Below are 22,786 nucleotides of genomic sequence, written 5' to 3'. Positions count from 1 at the left end.
GGGATCTTTCAAATAAAACAAGGAAAAATGCTGAAAAAACCCATGTTCCAATATCTTTCTATGTGGGGGTGCTACTTCCCCCCCCCTTTATTCACCTTTTTCTCCAGAGGAAACTTTCTAATCTTTGGGTATATTTATTTAAAAAGAAAACAACATCTAGTATGAGAAGATCTGATTTATCAGCAATTTTCCCCCTCTCAGAAACTGGGGTCATATTTTATAGGCACTTAAGCCCTGCAATCACAAACTGTCCATGTCTTGTCCAGACATCAGCATCACTATTTCCATATGAATCTAGGTCAAGCCAACAGTGAAATGTTAAAAACCTGGCATGCTTGAGGAAAAAGGAAATGCAGACTCCAAAAGATTAGCTACCTGAAATACTCACAAGTGTGTGTGTATATATACGGGAAATTTAGAACCAAGTCCAAAGAATCAGTTCCCTGCATAGGTTAGAATCTTTATTTAAAACCACACTGAAAGTCAAAAAGTACAGTTTCAAAATTAAATTCTACCTCTTAAAAAAAAGGTATAAGTTTTTTCTTCCTCCCTTTCAAATCCCTTTGAAGATAGGGAAAAAGGAAGACTCAGGCAAGGCTTGTTAGCATATAAAAATCAATGGAGCTGCAAAGACTGCTCTATATGATGAAAAATTAATACATGCTAATTAATTTTGAACCTTAATTAATTAATGTTTGTAAAGCACTTTGAGATTCTCGGATGAAAGGTAGTATAAGTATAGAGGGTATTGTTTCCTGATGTTGCTACAGCACTTTCAGCTGAGGTGCCAGATAGTAATATTATTAATGCAATAATAGTAATGGCTCCTATTTGCAAAATGGTCAGAATCATCCAAGATGCCCTGAACAAAGCACACAGTAGCTTTCAGTTGAGTGATGAAATATGGCCCCAGATTATACCCATTTGGGTTTAAGAAGATAGTAAATAATAAAGTGGTTGTCTCTCAATTATTGGAGGAAAACAAATCAAGGGGGTTGAGGGTAGGAAAAAGTACACAGCAGGTAATTTAAAATGATGATTATACTAAAATCATGTTCATTTTGCTGTGAAATGCCTGATTATGCTCAGAAGACCTGCAGAAGATTGTGAGGCAGAAGACATAAGGATGGTGGTCTCAGAACTTCTTTAGGGAGGAATCATGTTTCATTCCTAGCCCCTGTAGCAACCCCCCCTTACCTTGCTTTATTCACAGCTCTTTTGCTCTTCATATAGTCAAGCAAAATAGAGTCTATAGTTAAAGAGAGATTTAATAACAGTTAAATTTTCAGATATCTAATGAGAGTAATTTCATAGAATTAGTTAACTGTAGCTGAACTGCACTTAATCAAGTTGGACTCATATTTTCTTTTGAACCCAATGACAATAAATATTGGAAAAGCTAAAATATTAACTTCAGCAGATTTTTAATTTGTTTTTATTCCTCCTTGACCACTAACTTGATATGAGGTCCTCAGTTATCAGTCTTTAAAAATTATGGGATTTTAAATCTCTAAAACAATGTTCAAATTCATTTCAACCCCTTCTTTTTATAGCTAAGGAAACTGAAGCATAAGGAGATGTGGTGATTTCCTGATGGATTTCAAATTGTTTGTTAGGTTAAAAATCTGGGACTATACCTTTTTGATACCCAGTGGATTGCCTTTTCCACTGAGTCAATGCTTCTTACAACCTTCCTATCCTTATAACCTTCCAACCTTCACTTCTATATCTGTAAAAGCAGGTGTTGGATTAGATAATTTCTAAGACCTTTTAAATTTCCAAATGATTCTGCTTCTAATTTTCTAACACTCTCAGAATCTGCTTTAAAAAGTGACTTGATTTTTACTTGTGTCAATAGTGTTGCTCAACTTCTGCACCATCAATAATTCTATATAACAGCCATGGGACTTCTAGCTGAAGATCATACTATTGAATGTTAAGTTAAGTTGGCAATGTGATACGTCTTAGAAAATGCAAAAGAAAGAATAATGATAAAGAAAAACCAAAGATGAATAGTGATAAGAACCTTCATCCAGGCTAGAACAGTATAAGATAACTGTCATTTGTTGATATTGAGTGGAGATAAATTAGAGGAGATGGAAGCCAGAGAACTAAGGCAGACTACTCCAGAGCCATAGTAGGATACAGAGATAGTATCAGTTCTAGGTTGTATAACACTCAGACAGTTGATGGACTTTTAGGTAGTACAGTGAATAAAGACCTAGTTGTCATGAAGTCAAGAAAATCTAAATTTAAATCTAGCATTAGATATTTACTAGATATTTAAGTTTGCACAAATCTCTTAACCTTTCTTCAGTTCACTTCATATGTTAAAAAAAGGTATAAAATAGCATCAAACTCAAAAGGTTTTTAAAATCCAATGAGAAAATAAATTCAAAGGACTTAGCACAGACAAAAATGGTGGAAGAGGCAGTAAATCACCATAACTCTCACATATTAACCTCCAAAAAACTATAAAATATCACCCCAAAACAAATCCAAGAATAGCAGAACCAACAAAAAGGGGGTATGAATGAATCTTTGAGCCCAAGAAACCTAGAAGATTGGTAGGGAAGTTCTTTCTCACCTAGAGCAGGAGCATCCAACAAACCAGCAGCAAGTCCCATCTCAGCAAACTTGTGGGAGATGCTGAGCTCCAGTTTGGTGGTGCAGGCAAATGGAAACACCAGAACTCCCCATATGTCTTAGCATAGCCAGAGGAATGGACAGACTCCAACTGCAAGAAATCCCATGTGCTTTAGTGTAGCCCTTAGAAAACAGGTGTTAGAAAAATGTGGAACTCAAAGGTTTGATTCAATTTACTATATATCCTAGAAATGAGTCCTTTTCCAGAAATATTAGCTGGGAAATTGTTTCCCAATTTCCTGCATTTCTTCTAATCTTGGTTGCATTGGTTTAATTTGTGCAAAAACTTTTTATTTGGCAAGGCAAATGGGGTTAAGTGACTTGCTCAAGGCCACACAGCTAGGTAATTATTAAGTGTCTGAAGCCAGACTTGAACTCAGGTACTCCTGACTCCAGGACTGGTGCTCTATCCACTACCCCACTTAGCTGCCCCCCCAACTGCGCCACCTAGCCTCCCCATGCAAAAACTTCTAAATTCCATATAGTTGAAATTATACATTTTGCAATTTATAATGATATCTATCTCTTGCTTGATCATAAGCTCCTTCCCTCACTATAGATCTTACAGATAAAGTATCCCTTATTCTTCTAAGTGGCTTATGGTATTACCTATCATATCTAAATTTTATATCCATTTTTACCTTATCTTGCTATAGGGTATAAGATGTTGGTCTCTACCTAGTTTTTTGCCATACTATTTTCTAATTGTCCCAACAGTTTTTGTCAAATAGTGAGTTCTTCTCCCAGAAGCTAGAGATTTTGAGTTTATTTATTATAATCATTTATTACTCTTTCTTTTGTACCTAATCTATTGCACTTCTCCATTTTTCTATTTCTTAACCATCACCAAACAATTTTGATGACTGTCACTTTAAAAAAAGCTCATTAAAAAAGCACAGTTGGTTAAATGGAAAAGGAATTACAAACTGAGGAAAACAACTCTTTAAAAGTTAGAATCAGGCAAGTGGAAACTAATAGATCTTTCAGACATAAGGGATTAATCAAACAAATTCAAAAGATTGAAAAAATGGAAGACAATTTAAAATACAAAAATAGCTAACCTGGAGAATAGATCCAAGAGAGACAATGGTAGAATCATTGGATTACTTGTAAGTTAGAATCAAAAGAGGACCTGGACACCATCTTTCAAGAAATTATCGAAGAAAACTGCCCTGATATCCTGAAACCAGAGGGCAAAATTGGTGTGTAAGAATCTACTGATGATGGGGGGCGGCTAGCTAGTGCAGTGGATAAAGCACCAGCCCTGGAGTCAGGAGTACCTGGGTTCAAATCCGGTCTCAGACACTTAATAATTACCTAGCTGTGTGGCCTCGGGCAAGCCACTTAATCCCATTGCCTTGCAAAAACCTAAAAAAGAAGAATCTACTGATGATTACTCAATAAAAAATCTGAGAATTATTATTTCCTAATTTAAGGATTATCAGATCAAGGAAAAAATATTGCAAATAACCAGAAAGAAATAATTCAAATATCAGGGAACCACAATCAGTATTACACAGTACTTAGCAGTAGCAAAATTAGAGGGTCAAAGGTCATAGAATATGATATTCTGAAAGGCAAGGGAGCTAGATCTACAAAAGAATCACCTGTTGAAATTAAGCATAAGAGAAAAAAATGGTCATTCAATGAACCAGAAGACTTTCAAGCTTTCATATAAAGAAGACCGGAACTGATATTAAACTCCTTCAGCAGTTGGGACTACTAAAGCCTAGTACTGGATATGTGATAGATAATGGAAGCCAGCAGCATCAAGACTACAGAGTGGAGGTGAAGTCAAGATGATAGGAAGTACTGCATTGAATTCTCTTTTCTCCCTTTTACCCCATCAAAATTCTCCACACAAATCCTGAAAACATATCAGATTAAATTATGATGGGGAAATCTAAGGAAAGGTCACAGTGAATTCAGTTCAAAATTCATAGGGAAATATGTTTCTATCTCTTGGAACCTGAAGTGTTTTCCACATGGCTTAGGGGATTTATTCCAGCAGCATTCTACTGTTGCCTAACCTCAAACCCAGGTTAAGTAACTTGCAGAGCTCAGATCTGAGTAAAGCAGTGATCCAAATTTGCCTTGCATCAAACCACTTTGGAAACTCTGAAAGAATGCAAGTCCCTAAGCTGTCCCTGAAATACTTGGATAACAAGAATTGATATCCTAAGGAAGCAGTAGCAAGAACAGTCCAGACTTTACCTCCACATGTGTGAAGAACCTAGCAGTAACATCACATCCAAAGCTAAGAAGTACACTGGAAAAATGAGAAAACAAACAAAAATCCCACCATGAAAAACAGGTATGTTAACAGAAGTGCTAAAGTCATAAAGGCAGAAAAAAAGTGAATAATTTCAAAACTTTTCCAAGTGAAGGCTCAGAAAAAAATACAGTATAGATTTAGTTATAAATTCAACTATAATTTGGGCAAGAGAGGAAGTAAAAATTTAAAATAAAACTTTTTTATAAGCAAAATGAGAGCACTTGATGACAAAAATGGAAAAGAAATGACAGCAGCAGAATAGAGAAATGCAAAGGGAATCTTAGTATCTTAGCAAGGAGGTACAAAATCTTGCTTAAGCAACATCATCCTTGCAAATTAGAATAGATCAAATAGTAGTCAATGACTTTATAACACAACAAGAAATATCAAGCATACTAAGAAGGCTAAAAAAACAGAAAATGGAGAGTGACTTATAACAAAATAGTTGACATGGAAAATGAATCTAAGAGATAAAAAATTAAGAATCATTGAACAATATGAACTACAGAAGTTAAGAAAAGCAGAGACCAGACATCATGTTTCAAAAAAACTTAAAATTGTCCACAACTCTTAGACCTGGAGAGCAAATGAAAAGAATCTACTGATTATCTCCCAGGAAATAAAAAAAGAAAAAATGCTTGGCAATATTATAACCAAAATCCAGTGCTTCCAAGACAGAAAAAAATATCATAGGTCAAAAAGAAGAAATTCAAATTCCAAAGAACCACATTTAGAATCAGAAATGATTTAGTAATCATCACCATCTAAGGAGTTGGATAATTTGAAATATAGTATTCTAGAAGGCAAAGTATCTAGCCTTACAGCCAGGAATACTTACCTAGCAAAACTGAATATAATGCTACTGAGGAGAAAAGATGACCCTTTGTTAAAATAGACAACTTTGAAGCATTCCTAGTGAAAAGACTAAAGCTACAAAGAAACTATAAAGTTCAACACAGTAATTAAGAGAAACATTACAAAGTGAATATGAAGAAGAAATATGAACCAAGGATAAGAGATAAACAAGAATAAATTGATCATATTCAAATATGGGAAGATGATACACATGTCCCTTCTGAAACTTATCATCAGATACCTTTGAGAGGGTCTAATTAGATGCGAATTCTAGGAGTGGTTCTGTTATATCCTGATAACCTTAAAAGAAAAATGGAAAGAATCAGTAAGAGAAATATATGAGAGGGGATTAGGGAGGCAAGAAAAAGGAAGGTCAGGGAAAATTATCTCACACAATTAGGATACAAATAGACATTTTTATAAACAAGGAGTGTGGGGGAGCATGATACTTAAAAGTCACTTTTATTTGACCAGGTCAATGGAGAGAATACATATACACATATGTACATACACACATATACAAGTTGGATATAGAAAATACATATCATTCAATAGGAAAATGGAAAGAAAAAAGAGAGAAGTGAGAATTAAAGGAATGATAAATTAATGGAGGGATTAGTGTAGCAAATTCTAAAGGAAGCCCTGAGATATTTAGGACTCTTTTTGTGGTAAGAAAGAATGGGAATCTGAGAGGTTGCCCATACATTGGAAAATGACCAAGCTATGGTAAATAAATGCAGTTGAATATTTTTTGTGATGGAAGAAATGTGGAAGAGTATGATTTCAGAGTGACATGGAAAGACTTGAATGAATTTACTGTGAAAGACTTGTTGAAGAGATATCAGGATGGAACATGAGCTGAAAGGATCACAAGTCAGGAAATTAATATTGATAGGAATGTAAAAGTCTTTGACTCCCTTACTATTTAGATCCATGGACATGCATCGATGGTGGATTTGAGCATAAAAGTGGCTGGTACCAAGATCAAGAGTTCAGTTCTCCTAGGTATATACCATTATATCTAAGGTTTTCCTAGGAAGATTCACAGGGACTAAGTAGGAGGGGGACCTTAGGAGTAAGTAAGTGATCTGAACATTAACCTTTCTGACCTTATCAAACACAAAAATATTGTGATTAATAAAGTTTACTAACATACATCTGGGTTAGATGAAGTTTGCTAAACTGATAAAAAATTTAAGTATAGATGGCCAAGACAGTTGTTAGGTACACAGGAACTTCATTTTATTTAGGTAATCATCAATCAGTGGTCAAACATGAAGTTCCTTCTGTCAGTTCTGCTTTGTCAAAAGGCCAATACTCACACTTATACTAAATGAAAAGAAAAGAAGCAGGGGAGCAATTAATTCAATGACAAAAGTATGGTAACTACAAATAACTTTGAAAGGATTAATAACTTGGATTAGTGTAGTGACCCACCATACTTTTAAGTACTAAAGATGGCATATGCTAACTACTTTTTGAAAGTATATGGTGAGCTATAGAGTTTTTTTTGGACATGAGCTATGAGCAAATCTGGTTTACTCAACTATATGTTTGCAATATGGATTTTGTTTTTATTTTGTTCTCAATGGAGAGGGGGGATTTGAATGAGAAATTAAAAGCAGATTTTTGTTTATATACCTATATATAATATTATTGTATAATATATGTTAAGATATATAATTTTGTTAACATTTATTTTTGTTTATATTGTATATTTATACATATATATGGATATGGATGTGCATGTGATTTTAAATAGCAAAAGTACATAGAGGAAAAATCTTTTCTCCATCAACTAAGACTAGGTGAATAAATTAAGTTTGATCCAAGTATTAAGTCCCAATTAAGAAATTGAGATTGGTATTATAAGTAAATAAAAGATAACCATAAGCACAAAAAAGAATTGCTATGAGTTTGAGAAATTCCCAAGAGACAAAACAAGAATCAGAGTAACTCTTTAGAAGGTTTAAGTAGAACATTAGAGAAAAGAATGTTTTAACTGTAGCATATACAAAAATGCTTAGAAAAAAACAATGCAAAAGGAAAAAAAAGCAAGTGTAATTAAAATTAGAGCTCTGAAGGAAAAAAAAAACAAGTAATGGAAGGATATTAAGGATAATGCTTGTACTTCATGCTAAAAGGAGACCATGACATCAGGGAGAAAACAAGCTTGTGAATTGAATTTGAGTGTGTGTGGGGGGGTGCTGTGCTAGGTCACCAGCCTCACTTTCTCCTCTAGAGTGATCTGGGTTCAGTGGCAGATATGAATAAGACAACCAGAGATGTCCATGGATGTACCAGGTCATTCAGCTAATAAATATCAAGTATTGGAGCTCATTTTGGAAGTCTCATCCTCCTGACTCCAAAGTCAATACTCTGTCTACTGTGCCACCCAGCATTGTCCATATGGGAAACTCCCTGAAAGAAAAATTATTCAATGAAGAAATCAGAACTCAACTTCATGATGCACAAGATATATTAGAATAAAGACAAATAGCTGCAACATAGAAGAATATAAAACTCTCAAAAGCAACTAACCTCAAAAACAGGTCTAGGAGAGATCATTTAAGATTATGTGGCCTTCCTAAAAACTGTGATCATTTAAAAAAAAACCTGTAAAACATATTTCATGAAATTATAATAGAAAAGTTTCTAGGTCTATCAAAAGAAGTGATAAAATATAGTTTCCATTGATTAACTTCTGAAAAGTCAACAAAAAAGAAAAGAGAAACCTAGAAATGCTAATATTTTTGAGGAATCAAAGAGGATTAAAATAGAATGAGGTTTTTACTTTCTTAAAAGTACAGAAGAGACAAGTGTCTCTTTAGAAAATCACTGATTTTTAGGGTCACATAAGAAGAAATGTCATATACAGGAGCTAGATATTTATTTAAATTCTCTTTTTTTCTCTTAAAGATTTTATTTATTTTGAGTTTAACAATTTTTCCCCTAATCTTACTTCCCTCCCTCCACCCCCCCCCCCCACAGAAGGCAATTTGCCAATCTTTACATTGTTTCCATGGTATACATTGATCCAAATTGAATGTGATGAGAAAGAAATCATATCCTTAAGGAAAAAACATAAAGTATAAGAGATAGCAAGAGCAGGGAATAAGATATCAGTTTATTCCCTAAATTAAAGATAATAGTCCTTGGTCTTTGTTTAAACTCCACAGTACTTTCGCTGGATACAGATGGTATTCTCCATTGCAGATAGCCCCAAATTGTTCCTGATTGTTTCACTGATGGAATGAGTGAGTCCATCAAAGTTGATCATCGCCCCCACTGTTGTTGTTAGGGTGTACAGCGTTTTTCTGGTTCTGCTCATCTCACTCAGCATCAGTTCATGCAAATCCCTCCAGGCTTCCCTGAATTCCATAATATTCCATGACATACATATACATATATATATATATGTGTGTGTGTGTGTGTGTGTGTGTATACATACATATATACCACAGTTTGCTAAGCCATTCCCAAATTGAAGGACATTTACTTGATTTCCAGTTCTTTGCCACCACAAACAGGGCTGCTATGAACATTTTTTGTACATGTGATGTTTTTACCCTTTTTTAAAATCATCTCTTCAGGGTATAGACCCAGCAGTGGTATTGCTGGATCAAAGAGTATGCATATTTTTGTTGCCCTTTGGGTGTAGTTCCAAATTGCTTTCCAGAAAGGTTGGATGAGTACACAGCTCCACCAACAATGTAATAGTGTCCCAGATTTCCCACAACTCTTCCAACATTGATCATTAACCTTTCTGGTCCTATTGGCCAATCTGAGAGGTGTGAGGTGGTACCTCAGAGAAGCTTTAATTTGCATTTCTCTAATAAGTAATGATTCAGAGCAATTTTTTCCTTATGACTATGGATTGCTTTGATCTCCTAATCTGTAAATTGTCTTTGCATATCCTTTGACCATTTGTCAATTGGGGAATGGCTTTTTTAAAAAAATTGACTCATTTCTCTGTATATTTTAGAAATGAATCCTTTGTCAGGAACATTAGTTGTAAAGATTGTTTCCCAGTTTACTACCTTTCTTTTGGTTTTGGTTACAGTGGTTTTGTCTGTGCAAAAGCTTTTTAATTTAATGTAATCAAAATCATCTAGTTTATTTTTAGTGATGTTCTCCATCTCTTCCTTAGTTATAAACTGCTTCGCTTTCCATAGATCTGACAGGTAAACTAGTCCTTGATCTTCTAGTTTGCTTAAAGTATTGTTTTTTATGTCTAGATCCTGTATCCATTTGGATCTTATCTTGGTATAGGGTGTGAGGTGTTGGTCTAATCTAAGTTTCTTCCATACTAACTTCAAATTTTCCCAGCAGTTTTTAATGAAGGGAGTTTTTATCCCAATAGCTGCACTCTTTGGGTTTATCAAACAGCAGATTACTATAATCATTTCCTGCTACTTCACCTAGTCTATTCCACTGGTCCACCACTCTATTTCTTAGCCAATATCAGATAGTTTTGATGACTGATATTTTATAATATAATTTTAGATCTGGTAAGCCACCTTCTTTTGCGTTTTGTTTTCATTGAATACCTAGAAATTCTTGACTTTTTATTTCTCCATATGAATTTACTTACAACTTTTTCTAACTCATTAAAGTAAATTTTTGGAATTTTGATTGAAAGGGCAATAAACAGGTAGTTTAGTTTTGGCAAAACTGTCATTTTATTATATAGTTGATGTTTGCCCAGTTATTTAAATGTGATTTAATTTTTGTGAGAAGTGTTTTGTAATTGTTTTCAAAAAGTTTCTGAGTCTGCCTTGGCAAATAGACTCTCAGGTATTTCATATTGTCTGAGGTTACTTTAAATGGAATTTCTCTTTCTAGCTCTTTCTGCTGTATCTTGCTAGTGATATATAGAAAAGTTGAGGATTTATGAGGTTTTATATCATGAAACTTTGCTAAAATTGCTAATTGTTTCCAGTAGTTTTTTGGATGTTAAATTCTCTAATTTTTTAAAGATATATTTTACTTTTAAGATATATAACAACAGAAGGGAAAGGGATATACTAGGGAAGAAATGCAGAATGAAAGGGAGAAATTTACTATTTCTCATAATTGGTATATACAAGAAAAATGTACATAAAAATATATAGGGGAAGGTAGTAAAGAGCATAATTCATGAGCCTCATTTATGTGAAATGAGTGAAACAGAATTGAGAAAAATGTTTTAAATAAAAATTCATTAAATTCAATAGGAAACAGGTAGAAACAGAGAAAGAAGAAATATAGATCTAAGTGGGAGGGTAGAGTAGATGAGTGTATATATTTAAGGAAAATATAATTTACATCTATAGCTCATAAAGGGAGATGCAAAATGAGAGTAAGAAAGGATAGATGTCATTAATCAGCATTGGACTAGGTAAAGAGGAGGGGAACAAAGGAGTACATTTAGAGCATTTCAAATATAAATGACTTATTGATTGAATGCCTTTTTTTCTCACTATTGTAAAGGAGAGAGAGAGCAAATAGGGGTTGCAAAATAAGTAAGAGAATATGATAAGGGGGGCTGCTAGTTGGCACAGTGGATAGAGCACTGGCCCTGGAGTCAGGAGGACCTGAGTTCAAATATGACCTCAGACCCTTAATAATTACTTAGCTGTTTAACTTGGTCAAATCACTTAGCTCCATTGCCTTGCAAAAACCCCCAAAAAAGGGGAAGGAGGGAAGGAGAGAGACAGAGAGAGAGAGAGAGAGAGAGAGAGAGAGAGAGAGAGAGAGAGAGAGAGAGGAATATGGTGATAATAAAAATTATTAATCTTAACTGTAAATATGAATGGAATGAGATTATTCAAAGTAGGAATAATGGAATGGCTTAAGTATGTTGTACCTAAGGAAGAAAATTGAAACATAAAGATTTTGAATTGAAATTAATGATAGATAATAATTTATTGTTCTTCAAAAAATTTCAAAAAAAGCAACAATCAACTAAAACTAAAAATGGATACTCATTGAACTAAAAAGTTCAAACTAAACAGAAAAAATAGATATTCTGACAATAAAAAAGAAGTGAACAGAATTACAAGCAAAAAAAAACCTTTATTGAGTCAATACAGAGTATTATTTGATGAAAACAAATTAAATAAGCTATTAGCTTCTCTCATTTTTAAGTGAATAAGGAAAATCAAATTGCTAATATAAAAATGAAAAGTTAGAACTCAAGACAAATAAAGAGAAATAAAGGAAATAACTAGAATTGATTTTGTACAATTGCATGCCAACCAAAATGAAATCTTCAATGAAATGAATATTTACAAATTTCCAAACTACTCAGATTAATAGAATAAGAATTAGAGAATTTTAATAAGATTAATTCAAAATAAAATCAAAACAAATCACAAATGAACTCTCAATGAAGAAAAAAGCAACTATTTACAACTAAATTCTATCAGATATTTAGAAAAAAGTTAATTCAAATTTTATTGAAATTGCTTAATAAAGAAAGAAATATTACCATTTGTCTATTTTCTCAGCCAAACAATTCTGATTAGTAAAGTGGAGAATGATGTTCAATAAAAAATCTAGATCTAATAACTTTTGAAAAATTATGATGATTTACAAAGCACTGCATATATTATCACAGCTTATTCTAACAGTAACTCTGTTGTGGAGGTATGATTACTACACCCATCCTACATATGAGGAAACTGAGACTGAAATATGTATATACATATATATATATATATATATATATATGAAACATATAATGTGTAATATATATTATATATATGGAATTGATACAAATATATAATAACAATATCCATTTCCCCACAGAGAAATATACGAAATATATGAATAAGGAAATCCAAAAATAATTAAACCAGACTATTAATTATCATATGGAATAAATGTTGTGAATTAACAACAATGAGGGAAATAAATATTAAAACAACTCAAAGGTTCCACATCATATCCATCACATTAACATTGATGACAAAGAGAGAAAATTACAGTGATTACCAGCCCTGTAGGAAGACAAAATGGTCCAGCCATTTTGGAAAGAAATTTAGAATTATAACACCAAAAGTCACTGAGTTGTGCACATCCTTTTACCCATCAATGCCACAGCTACCAAACTTACATTCCAAAGAGCTGAAAGAAATAGGGAAAGGACTCACATAGAAAAATACTACTAATATTTTTAAAAGCAAAGAATAGAAAACAAAAGTATGACTGAACAAGTTATTTATAAATGTGGGATGACAAAAATGAAATGTTCAGAAGCAGGGTGGTAATAAAATCAGTAAAAAAAAGTATACTTTTAACTAATGATAATGGACAACTTGGAAAGACTTCAGAACTCTGATCCAATCATTAAACCTGATGCTTCACAGTTCTTGGTAAAATGATGAAAGATTAAAGAAACAGAATTTATAGAAACATAAATTTCCAAATATGATCAACACATCACAAATTTGTCTTTGTTAAAAAAATGGGGTAATTTTTATTTGGGGAAACCATTCAACATTACTTCCTAAGTACTGTTCCTGAAATAACTGAATTAATACTTGCAATAGCTATGTGAATACAGAAAAATATGAAAGATATTATTTCCCCAATGTCTTGCAATATCCATATCCATATATATGTCTATACAAAGAGTTAGACTAAAGCACATATAAATATTTATATTTATATACATAGATATACATATATTCATATCAAAATACATGATCAAACTCAGAAAAGTTTATGTTTGACATTCAGATATTATATTCAATAATATTTATAATTCTTGTATTTCTCTGCTTACAGTTTTTTTATTCCCCAGAAAGTGCCTAATCTTTGTTTTCCTCCAAAGGGGGAAAAAAAATCAATGAGAATAGCCTTGAACTTATTAGGTTGGAATGTTGGAAGGAAAATACACTTAAATTTTTTTTCAATGAAGCATGAAGTGTGATTCTTTTTTCAAGTCTCACAAGTTTTAAAATATACTCATATACTTACTGTATATAATTATGAAGAATTCCTCGTAACAGTTAATTGCTGTAGAATATGTTCTTCATCCTTGATTGTACATACAATATTCATTCTTTGTACTCTGATAAGAACTACATATGCTCATAAGGGGCAGATAAGACTGTGCTTTGAGGTATATTTGTACTTATTAACTCCTCTGTGTTGATGGCACAACAGAGCTTCTGTTAGATTCTCAGCAGGGATATTTCTACACTGCAATAGTTTTAAGGTCTGCTATCTGGGTTAGTGGTACTGTATTATCATTAAAGACCACTCTACCTAATAAATAATACTAACCAAGAGAATGGATCTAGTTTCTACTCTGTCCATATCTTAAATGATGAAAACATAAGACAAGATACAACTTATTTTATGGATTTCAACAATTCGTTCTTTGTTGCTCTTTTTTTTTCTTTTTTCTGGGGCTCAGATTTCAACAGAAAATGCACATTGCTTCGGTTTTTTTTCTCACTATAAAAGATAGCTGAGGTGTATAGCAAAAGATTGAAGGGAGAGACAATTTTTTTTCTGACAAAGTACAGAGACTGTTAGACTGGGAGGGAAGGTAGATAAAACTGGGGAATTTAGAAAGTTAGCATCGGGGAGAAAAAGAAATCTATCATGATTCCTTTTCATTCAGTGGATTATGCTTCCTGTCCTAGGTACACTTATCTTGAGAAAAGCTGTATAATGGTATGATAGTGTGTCTTAGTTTTCTTCTGTTTCATCCATTCACGATTTTTGCATACATTGAACCTTGGATGCCATTTTTCTCATCCTTTCCTTTGGCTTTCAGAACAGCACCTTCAGAGCTGCCACTCATGAATTTTCTCACCACTCACCTCTGGGAATTTTTCCTTTCCTTTACTCACTTCCTATTAAAATTTACCTATCCTTGTTTCCATTTTCTCCTTTCCTTTTATCTCTTGAATACATATTATTTTCTGTCCATTTGCACGCTGGCCACTCTAGTTCAGGTCATCATTGCCTCTCCTTAAGATGAATATAATAGTCTCCTAGTTGATCTTTTGTATCAAACTGCTCCCCAATACTATCCACCTTCCATTCAGCTGACAAATGATTTTCCTAAAATATGGTTTTGATCATGTATCATTCCATCCACATCCTACTCTCTAATTCAATAAATTTCATTAGTTTTATTATCTCTAGGATCAAAAATAAAATGATCTATTTAAAATTTGAAACTCTTCAGAACTTGGGCTATTGCGATTTTTCCAGGCTTCTGGAGATATGTATATATTGCTCTTTTCCACACCTTCTGCTATCTAGTCATAATTAATTATTTTATCTTCTTCATAAATGACACTATATTTCTTATCTTCCTTCTTTAGAATTACTTATCCTCTATGTCTAGAATGTCATTCTTGCTCATCTTTCCCTTTTAAAATTCCCAGATTCCTTTTTCAGGAAGATTTTTCTAGTCCCTCCACCTCCTCCAGTGACTAGTGTCTACCCCTTTAATATTTGTGTTCATCTACTCTCTAAGTAATTGTTATACACCTATTTAAATACTTATTATTTCTTCCATTTTAATGTAAGCTCCTTGAGAATTAAGTATTGTTTTTGCTTTTTCCTTAAATCCCAGTATGGGATATAGTAGATGCCTGATAAATTCTAATTTTTTGGTTGTCTCTGCTCTCTAGAGTTTCTAAACTCTATTTGTCCATCTAGCCTTAACAAACATCACTTGTCTACAAAGGCTTCTCTGATCAATTCTGTTATCACTGCTTTCTGAAAAATTATGGTACATTTGGATTTTCTAATTTATAACTTGTATCTTGTAACTTATCATGTGATTTTATGCATTTTCATATTCTTTTCTCATGGTTTTCAGATAGTAGAATCCAAAGAACATTGGACTTGGTTCTAGAGCTGGCTTTCATTAGATATACTATATATGGGACCATGAGAATCATTTAATCTCTTTAGGTCTCAGATTCTTCAGCTATACAATAAAGATGCTTGAAGAAATTCCTCTGAAAGGCTAGATTCACCTTTCTCCCACTAAACCTCAAATTCCAGTTTCAAATCACTTCTCCCAATCCCTCTTTTCTGTTCATACCATCCTAAACCTAAGCAATCCTAGTCTGAACCACCTAGTTTTACTTCCTTAGGTCAGTAGCAGCAGGAGAATTGAGAAGAAAATCACTATATCTGTGATTGGAAGTCACATGGAAGATTTTTCAGTTTTCTCATGGAGTAACTAATAATAGTGGTTTATATTTATAATGTTTTGAGGTTCATAAATTACATTATATTCATTATCTCCTTTGAGCCTCACAAGAAGATTGAAATAACTATGACAGGTGTCCTTATCCCCAAATAACCTAGGGTTCAAAGCTCATTCATCTATAGAAGACAAGCTTTATTGACAGAGAATGATGATTTAACACTATATGCTCTTCTGACAGGTGAAGTTGGTATGAGAGTTTGAAAGAAGAGACCATTTTCTTCCCTCCCACTTCAAGAGAAAATGAATATAATCTAAGAATCTGTTCAGGGAGATCTCTAGAGAGAAAGAAAACAAACCTAGGAAGGCAGACATAGATAGCAAATTTCCCTCTACCCAAATCTCTCTCATTTCCAGTTGACCACCATAGAAACTGGATAATTTCTCTCTCTCTCTCTCTCTCTCTCTCTCTCTCTCTCTCTCTCTCTCTCTCTCTCTGTCTCTCTCTCTCTCTCTCCCTCTCTCAAGCTGAGATATGTAATTTCTGGGTACATTCTAATAATAATGTTTCTAATTTCAGTTTGCACTCTACTGAATATTCACTATTCATTATTGGTGATTGTCCTTTGTGTCACTAGGATTTGGTGGTAAATGAATCAAGCCTTTCAAGTTTGGGGCATTCCTCCTTTAAGAGACAGTGAATAGTTCAACAATTTGAACCTAATGTAATTTCCCCTAAGCTAACCATATTTAGGAACACAGACAGATATCATTCTGGTCTAGATTTTCTCTATGAAGACAACATAGTGATTAGAATAGTGAACCACTCTCCTGCAGCAGGAATCAAAATCTCAGTAGGCAAGATTTCAGAGTCACATCCTCCATCAGAACTACATTTAGATAACACAACAATGTCACTAATACCATCACTATTACTAGCAATAATAATATGTTCACATAATTCATGTGAAAATATGCTATGAGAGCAATACACATACCTGGCTCCCATTTTATAGATGAAGAAATAGGGAATCAGATAAGTTAAATGATTTTTCTAGAGTCACCTATAGATCAGAAGAGTCACAAGAAAGATTCAAGTCTAGTTTCCTGCTTGATTTCAAGTCCAATATAATTTCTATTATACCACATTGCTTCAAAGGGCCCCCTCTATCAATCAAGTATGTTAAAAATTAGATTGCAAGCCTCCTTGAGGACCATATACTTACATTAATAATTGGAGAGATTTATTACTTCATTTCTATGGCACTTCCTTCAATGTTTCAGATGGAAATCCATCTTAGAATACTCTTGTCCACAATCTCCTATGATTTCTACCCCAAAGGCCAAGGATATTCTTCCAGCTCTCTTGGTTATTAAATAGCTACCAAGGACTATTCTTCCCTTTTGACATATGACTAGCCCTCTTCTTCTTTGAGGCATGGTGATACATTGGAGAGAGTTGTATCTGAAAGAGGGAACTTTGGTTTGAATACTGCCTCTATCAATTGAAATCTGTGTGATTTTAAGCTAGAAGTGTTATAATTTAACCTCTTTATGTTCCACTTCCTCAATGAGAAAATGAAAGATTAGATTATATGAGTATAGATTTATTAAATCTATGTTCTTTTTGATGATATCTGTCAAAATTCTTCATTCTAAAGTACTTTTGTTTCTTTAATTTGTCTTATATCCTTCTCATTGACCTTTGAGATACTAGTGATTTGAATTCTTCAAAGATTACAATATCATATGTTTCTTAGCCACATAGCACCACTAAAAGATCATTTAATATTCATATTAAAAAGTGTACTCTTTTTGAGGGAGAAATTTGAATCAATGAAAATGTTATTAATGATTTCCATGCCAAATCTCCAGAGATTATTACTAGAAGGAGCTAAGGTCCTCAACTATTAACTCTTTGAATCTATCCCCCTCATCTATTTTCCATGTTGCTTATTGTCATCTACATCCCGCTCCCCTTTCTACAAAATTGCTCTAATATCAAATGTGTCTTGATGTTCCTATCACTATCCCTGTGATTCATGAGAAAGAAATATTCTTCCATGGCCATCACTCTCTTGTTGTTTCTTCCTATTAGAAATGTTCTTTAAAAATAACGACACCTTAGGGCAGCTAGGTGGCGTAGTGGATAAAGCACCGGCCCTGGAGTCAGAAGTACCTGGGTTCAAATGCGGTCTCAGACGCTTAATAATTACCTAGCTGTGTGGCCTTGGGCAAGCGACTTAACCTCATTTGCCTTGCAAAAAAAAAAAACCTATAAAAAAAATAAAGACACCTTTACTTTTGTACTTGTATTGTAACATAATAAAAGTTTTATAAATCCTTTTTCATTCATTCAGTTATTTTTTTCATATGGCATAGAGGACCTGGAAAATTGAATTACAAAAATAAATTTACAATTTTTCTTGAGGGGAAAGAGATTTTATTGAATGTACCAGTCTAGTACAAGTTCAATTATAAAGTACATGAGTATCTGGGTGGTAGAGTGGGTTGAGTGGGGGACTTAATAGTCAGGAAGATGTGAGTTTGAATTCTGCCTTACTTTCTCTGTAATCCTGAACAAATCACTTAACTTCTCTCAGTCTCAGTTTCGTTATCTGTAAAATAGGAGAAATAAGAATGGGAATAATTTCCCAGGGTTAATGTAAGGACACAATGAAATAAATTATGTGAAATGCTTTTCAAACTTTAAAGTTCTATAGCAGTGCTAACTTTTTTGCTTTTTTTTTAGGTTTTTGCAAGGCAAACAGGGTTAAGTGGCTTGCCCAAGGCCACACAGCTTGGTAATTATTTTAGTGTCTGAGACCAGACTGAATACAGGTACTCCTGACTCCAGGGCTGGTGCTTTATCCACTGAACCACCTAGCCATCCCTAACTATTGCTTTTAATGGAATTTTCTTTTCTTTTTGCAAGACAATGGGGTTAAGTGACTTGCCCAGGGTCCCACAGCTAAGTAATGAAGTGTCAGAGGCATCATTTCAACTTAGGTCCTCCTGCCTCCAGTACTGGTGCTTTATCCACTGTGCCACCTAGTCACCCCCATTAATGGAATTTTCAATTCAAATTTATGCATTTATAAATCCATAAAAATGTTGAATGTATTGCAAATAGACTTAGTAATAATAACCCTAAAATATTGAATGTGGTTAGTAAATACTTAAAAGAAAAGGAAGAGAAGTAAGATGAGTAAAAAACCCAATATTTATGTCTTAGGGGTTGAAAAAGTTTTACAATTATTAATTCATTTTTATCTTCACAACAATCCTGGGGAGTAGAAAGTATTATTATCTTCATTTTTGCAGTTCAGGAAACTGAGACAAAAAATTAAATGATTTGTCTAGGGTTGCAAAGTTGGAGATTGTCTGAAAAAAGGACAAAGGAGAGAAAGAGGGAAAAGCTAGGGAAATGGAAGAGGAAGAACTGCTTTTCTGCTCATTTCTTTCCCTGAATGATTTTTGTTGTTCTTCAAACATTTTCAGTCAAGTCCACCTCTTCATTAACCCATTGGGCTTTTCCTGGCAAAGATACTGGAGTGGTTTGCCATTTCCTTCTCTTACTCATTTTTTTAGGTGAGAAAACGGAGGCAAACAGGGTGAAGTGACTTGCCTAGGATCCAACAGCTAGAAATGATCTCAGGCCAGATTTGAATTCAGGATGGTTAACTCCAGGCTCACCATTTTATCTGCTGTATGACCTAGCTGAACATTTTAGCAACTTTTGCTCACAAAAGATTATCATTTCCCAGTCCTATCAACTGCTCCATCCTTCAGTAGATGAGCAACCTTAGAACAGAAAACTTGATCAGACTGCTCCTTTCTCATGGTTTATTAGAAAAGAGAATGAGAAAAACCCCTAAGTCCTTTCTGGTGCTCTGTCTCCTATTTCTGCTCAAGACAGGTCACTCACAGTCATTTGCCACTGAGCAAGCTCTTCAACTCAATCAAATGTACGATGTAATTATATACCTTATATACAAATATAATCTATAATTAACTGTCAGGAAGAAGTCACTTATGAATATGAGGAGGTTCTAATCTGTGAATGCATAGAAAACCACCTCCATGTGACTTTTCAGTGACCACATTCACAAATCAAGGAGAAAATATCCATGACTGAAAGTTACCTCCTAACCATATGACCTGTGATTTTCATCTCTGCTATTGCAGAAAATAATGGGGAGGGGGACATAACTTCCTAGTGCAATTATATAGATGGTCATGGTAGTCAAGTATAATATTAGCAAGATTAGCAAAGATGCACAATACATGTCAGTGCTGTATCTCCATTTTATTCTATTCTGGGGTGAAGTCATTGCCCATCAGCAGCTACTGTCCAAGATATATGCATTGATGGACAATCTACAATATTGTCCATCTATAGTAATCTTGTCCAACTGAACATTGTACTAGAGAATAGATATTTTTATCCACATTTTTCCTATATAGATAAAATCCTTTGAGTAATTATGGATATCATTTAAGATAATCTAAAATGTTCTGAGTCTATATGTTTGTACATCAGATACCAACAGAAATATCTGGAGAACTCACTGTAGGGAATCCTTATTCAGAGCTTTCCCCTCTTTGTATATTTAATCTGAACCAGTTATCCTATAGGTCATTGTCTGATTTATTATAAAGTATATCAAGCATCTAAAATAGTGTTTTCTGCAATGTGGGCATATGGTTTTCCTGTTTGTCTTCTTTTGAGATCTATCCTTGATTGTCTTTCACAATAACTTGGTCAAATTAAATTTCTTAACAAATTACCTGTAGAAATTTATCTCTTAGTATTTTTTGCTGTTTTAAGGGATTATGATTATCTACTTCCCTCCTCTGCAAGTTTTTGTTGCTGTTGTTCAATTCCTCATGACCCCATGGACTATATTTCCACAAGGTTTTTAAGGTACTAAAGTAGTTGCCATTTCATTTTACAATGGATTAAGGCAAACAGAGGCAAGGGAGTTTTGAGGGTCTTCTAATGTTTTCAAGTTGTGACTAATTGTTAATGACTAAGCGTTCTTAGGAAATTGTGATAAGTAGTGTCATTGTCTCTTCTTTTATCCATTTTTTTCATTTTCAGGTATCAATAACTTGCTTGTCAAATTGGAGATTTTTTTTACATGTAGCATTTTTTGCACTTTTACTCTTCTAATTTGATATTGATTTAGTTCTTGGCTGTGATAAAACATTGGTCAATGTAGTTACTTAATCTTTTTAAAAAATTTATTTATTTTCATCTATATGTACATATATATATATATATATATATATATATATATATATTTTTTTTTTTTAAGCTACAAATTTTCCTTTCACCTTTACTTCCCATCCCCCTTCCCTCAGCAGTGAACAGTCAGGTTAGCATCTCCATACATATTTTGATAAACGTCTTTATAGATGAGTTATTTTGGGTATGAGGAATTAGGATTAAGGGAAAGAAATACATAAGAGATAATTTTTATAAAGGGTTCATCAGATTCTGAAGGGTGTTTGTGTTTGTGTGTGTATGTGCATGTGTTTTGTTTTTTGTTTTTTTTTTCCTGTGTTTTGTTTTATTTTTCTTCCTCTGCATGGAGGTAACATAGTTCATAGGCAGTCTAATACAGTTATCGTAGCTCCCTGGACTGCTGAGAAGAGCTGCTTCCATCAAAGTTGTTTATCTCACAATGTTGTTATTCATATGTACATTGTTCTCTTGGTTCTATTCCCTTTTCTCAGCATTAGATCCTATAAGTCATTCCATGCTTTTCTAAAGTCCAACCATTTGTGGTTTGTTATAGAACAATAGTATTCCATAGTTTTCATGTCCATAACTTGTTTAGCTATTCCCCAATTGATGGACATCCGCTCAATTTCCAATTCTTTGCCACTATAAAAAAGCTTCAATGAATATTTTGGAATATGTAGAAGACTTTTCCTTTATATATATACACACACACACACACACACACACACACACACACACACACACACACATATATATATAATTTCTTCTGGATAAAGACCTAGAATTGGAATTGCTGGGTCAAAGGGTATGAACAATTTTATTGATCTTTGAGCATAACTCCACATTGCTCTCCAGAAAGGTTGGTTCTGCAATGCATCAATGTACCAATCCTCCCACAACATAGTTATTTAATCTTGGCAATTGAATAAGATTTATTTTTACATTTTACCATCTCATGTTGTATTCTGTACACAGTATGTTCCTAATTTGCCTAGTGTAATTTTTATGTGTAGGAAGGAAGGTACAACTTATGGAATATGATTTCGGGGCATCAGGGAGAAGACCCAATTCAAAATTATAATGAGTAAATAATAAAAAATAGGATAAACAATTAATTTTCTTTAGGAGTATCATTGAATTTATGGTTTTGATCAACATCAATACCTTTGAGATGCTACCAATCATTTACAATTTAATAGCAATGAATTTCAAATCATATCTTGGTTACAAAAGTTTGATAGAAAAATAAAGTGATTTTGGTCACCTACATAGAGAAGGTAGTGGTTCTCAGAGATATCCAAGGATCAGAGGGAAAAACATAGAGCAGGGGCTAAAGAAAGGAACAGCTAACCCATTCTTTGCATAATTGGATGGCAAATAGTAGTGTTGAACTCACAAGTCAAAAGAAGCACCTTGGATGACAGCTGGACCTCTTTTGAAGAATTATTTTCCTGCCTGAAGAAATATGAACCTCAAAAATCTTCCTGTTCTTTTTTTTAATACCAATTTTCTTTTAGATGACAGTAAGTATTTTTAACCACAACAATGGGAAAATGAATTAATAAGAAAAAAAAAACTTTCCAAAGCAATT

The sequence above is a fragment of the Macrotis lagotis genome, chromosome 1, assembly GCF_037893015.1.
Source record: "Macrotis lagotis isolate mMagLag1 chromosome 1, bilby.v1.9.chrom.fasta, whole genome shotgun sequence".
NCBI classification, from domain to species: domain Eukaryota; kingdom Metazoa; phylum Chordata; class Mammalia; order Peramelemorphia; family Peramelidae; genus Macrotis; species Macrotis lagotis.
This window is presented reverse-complemented; position numbering follows the sequence as displayed.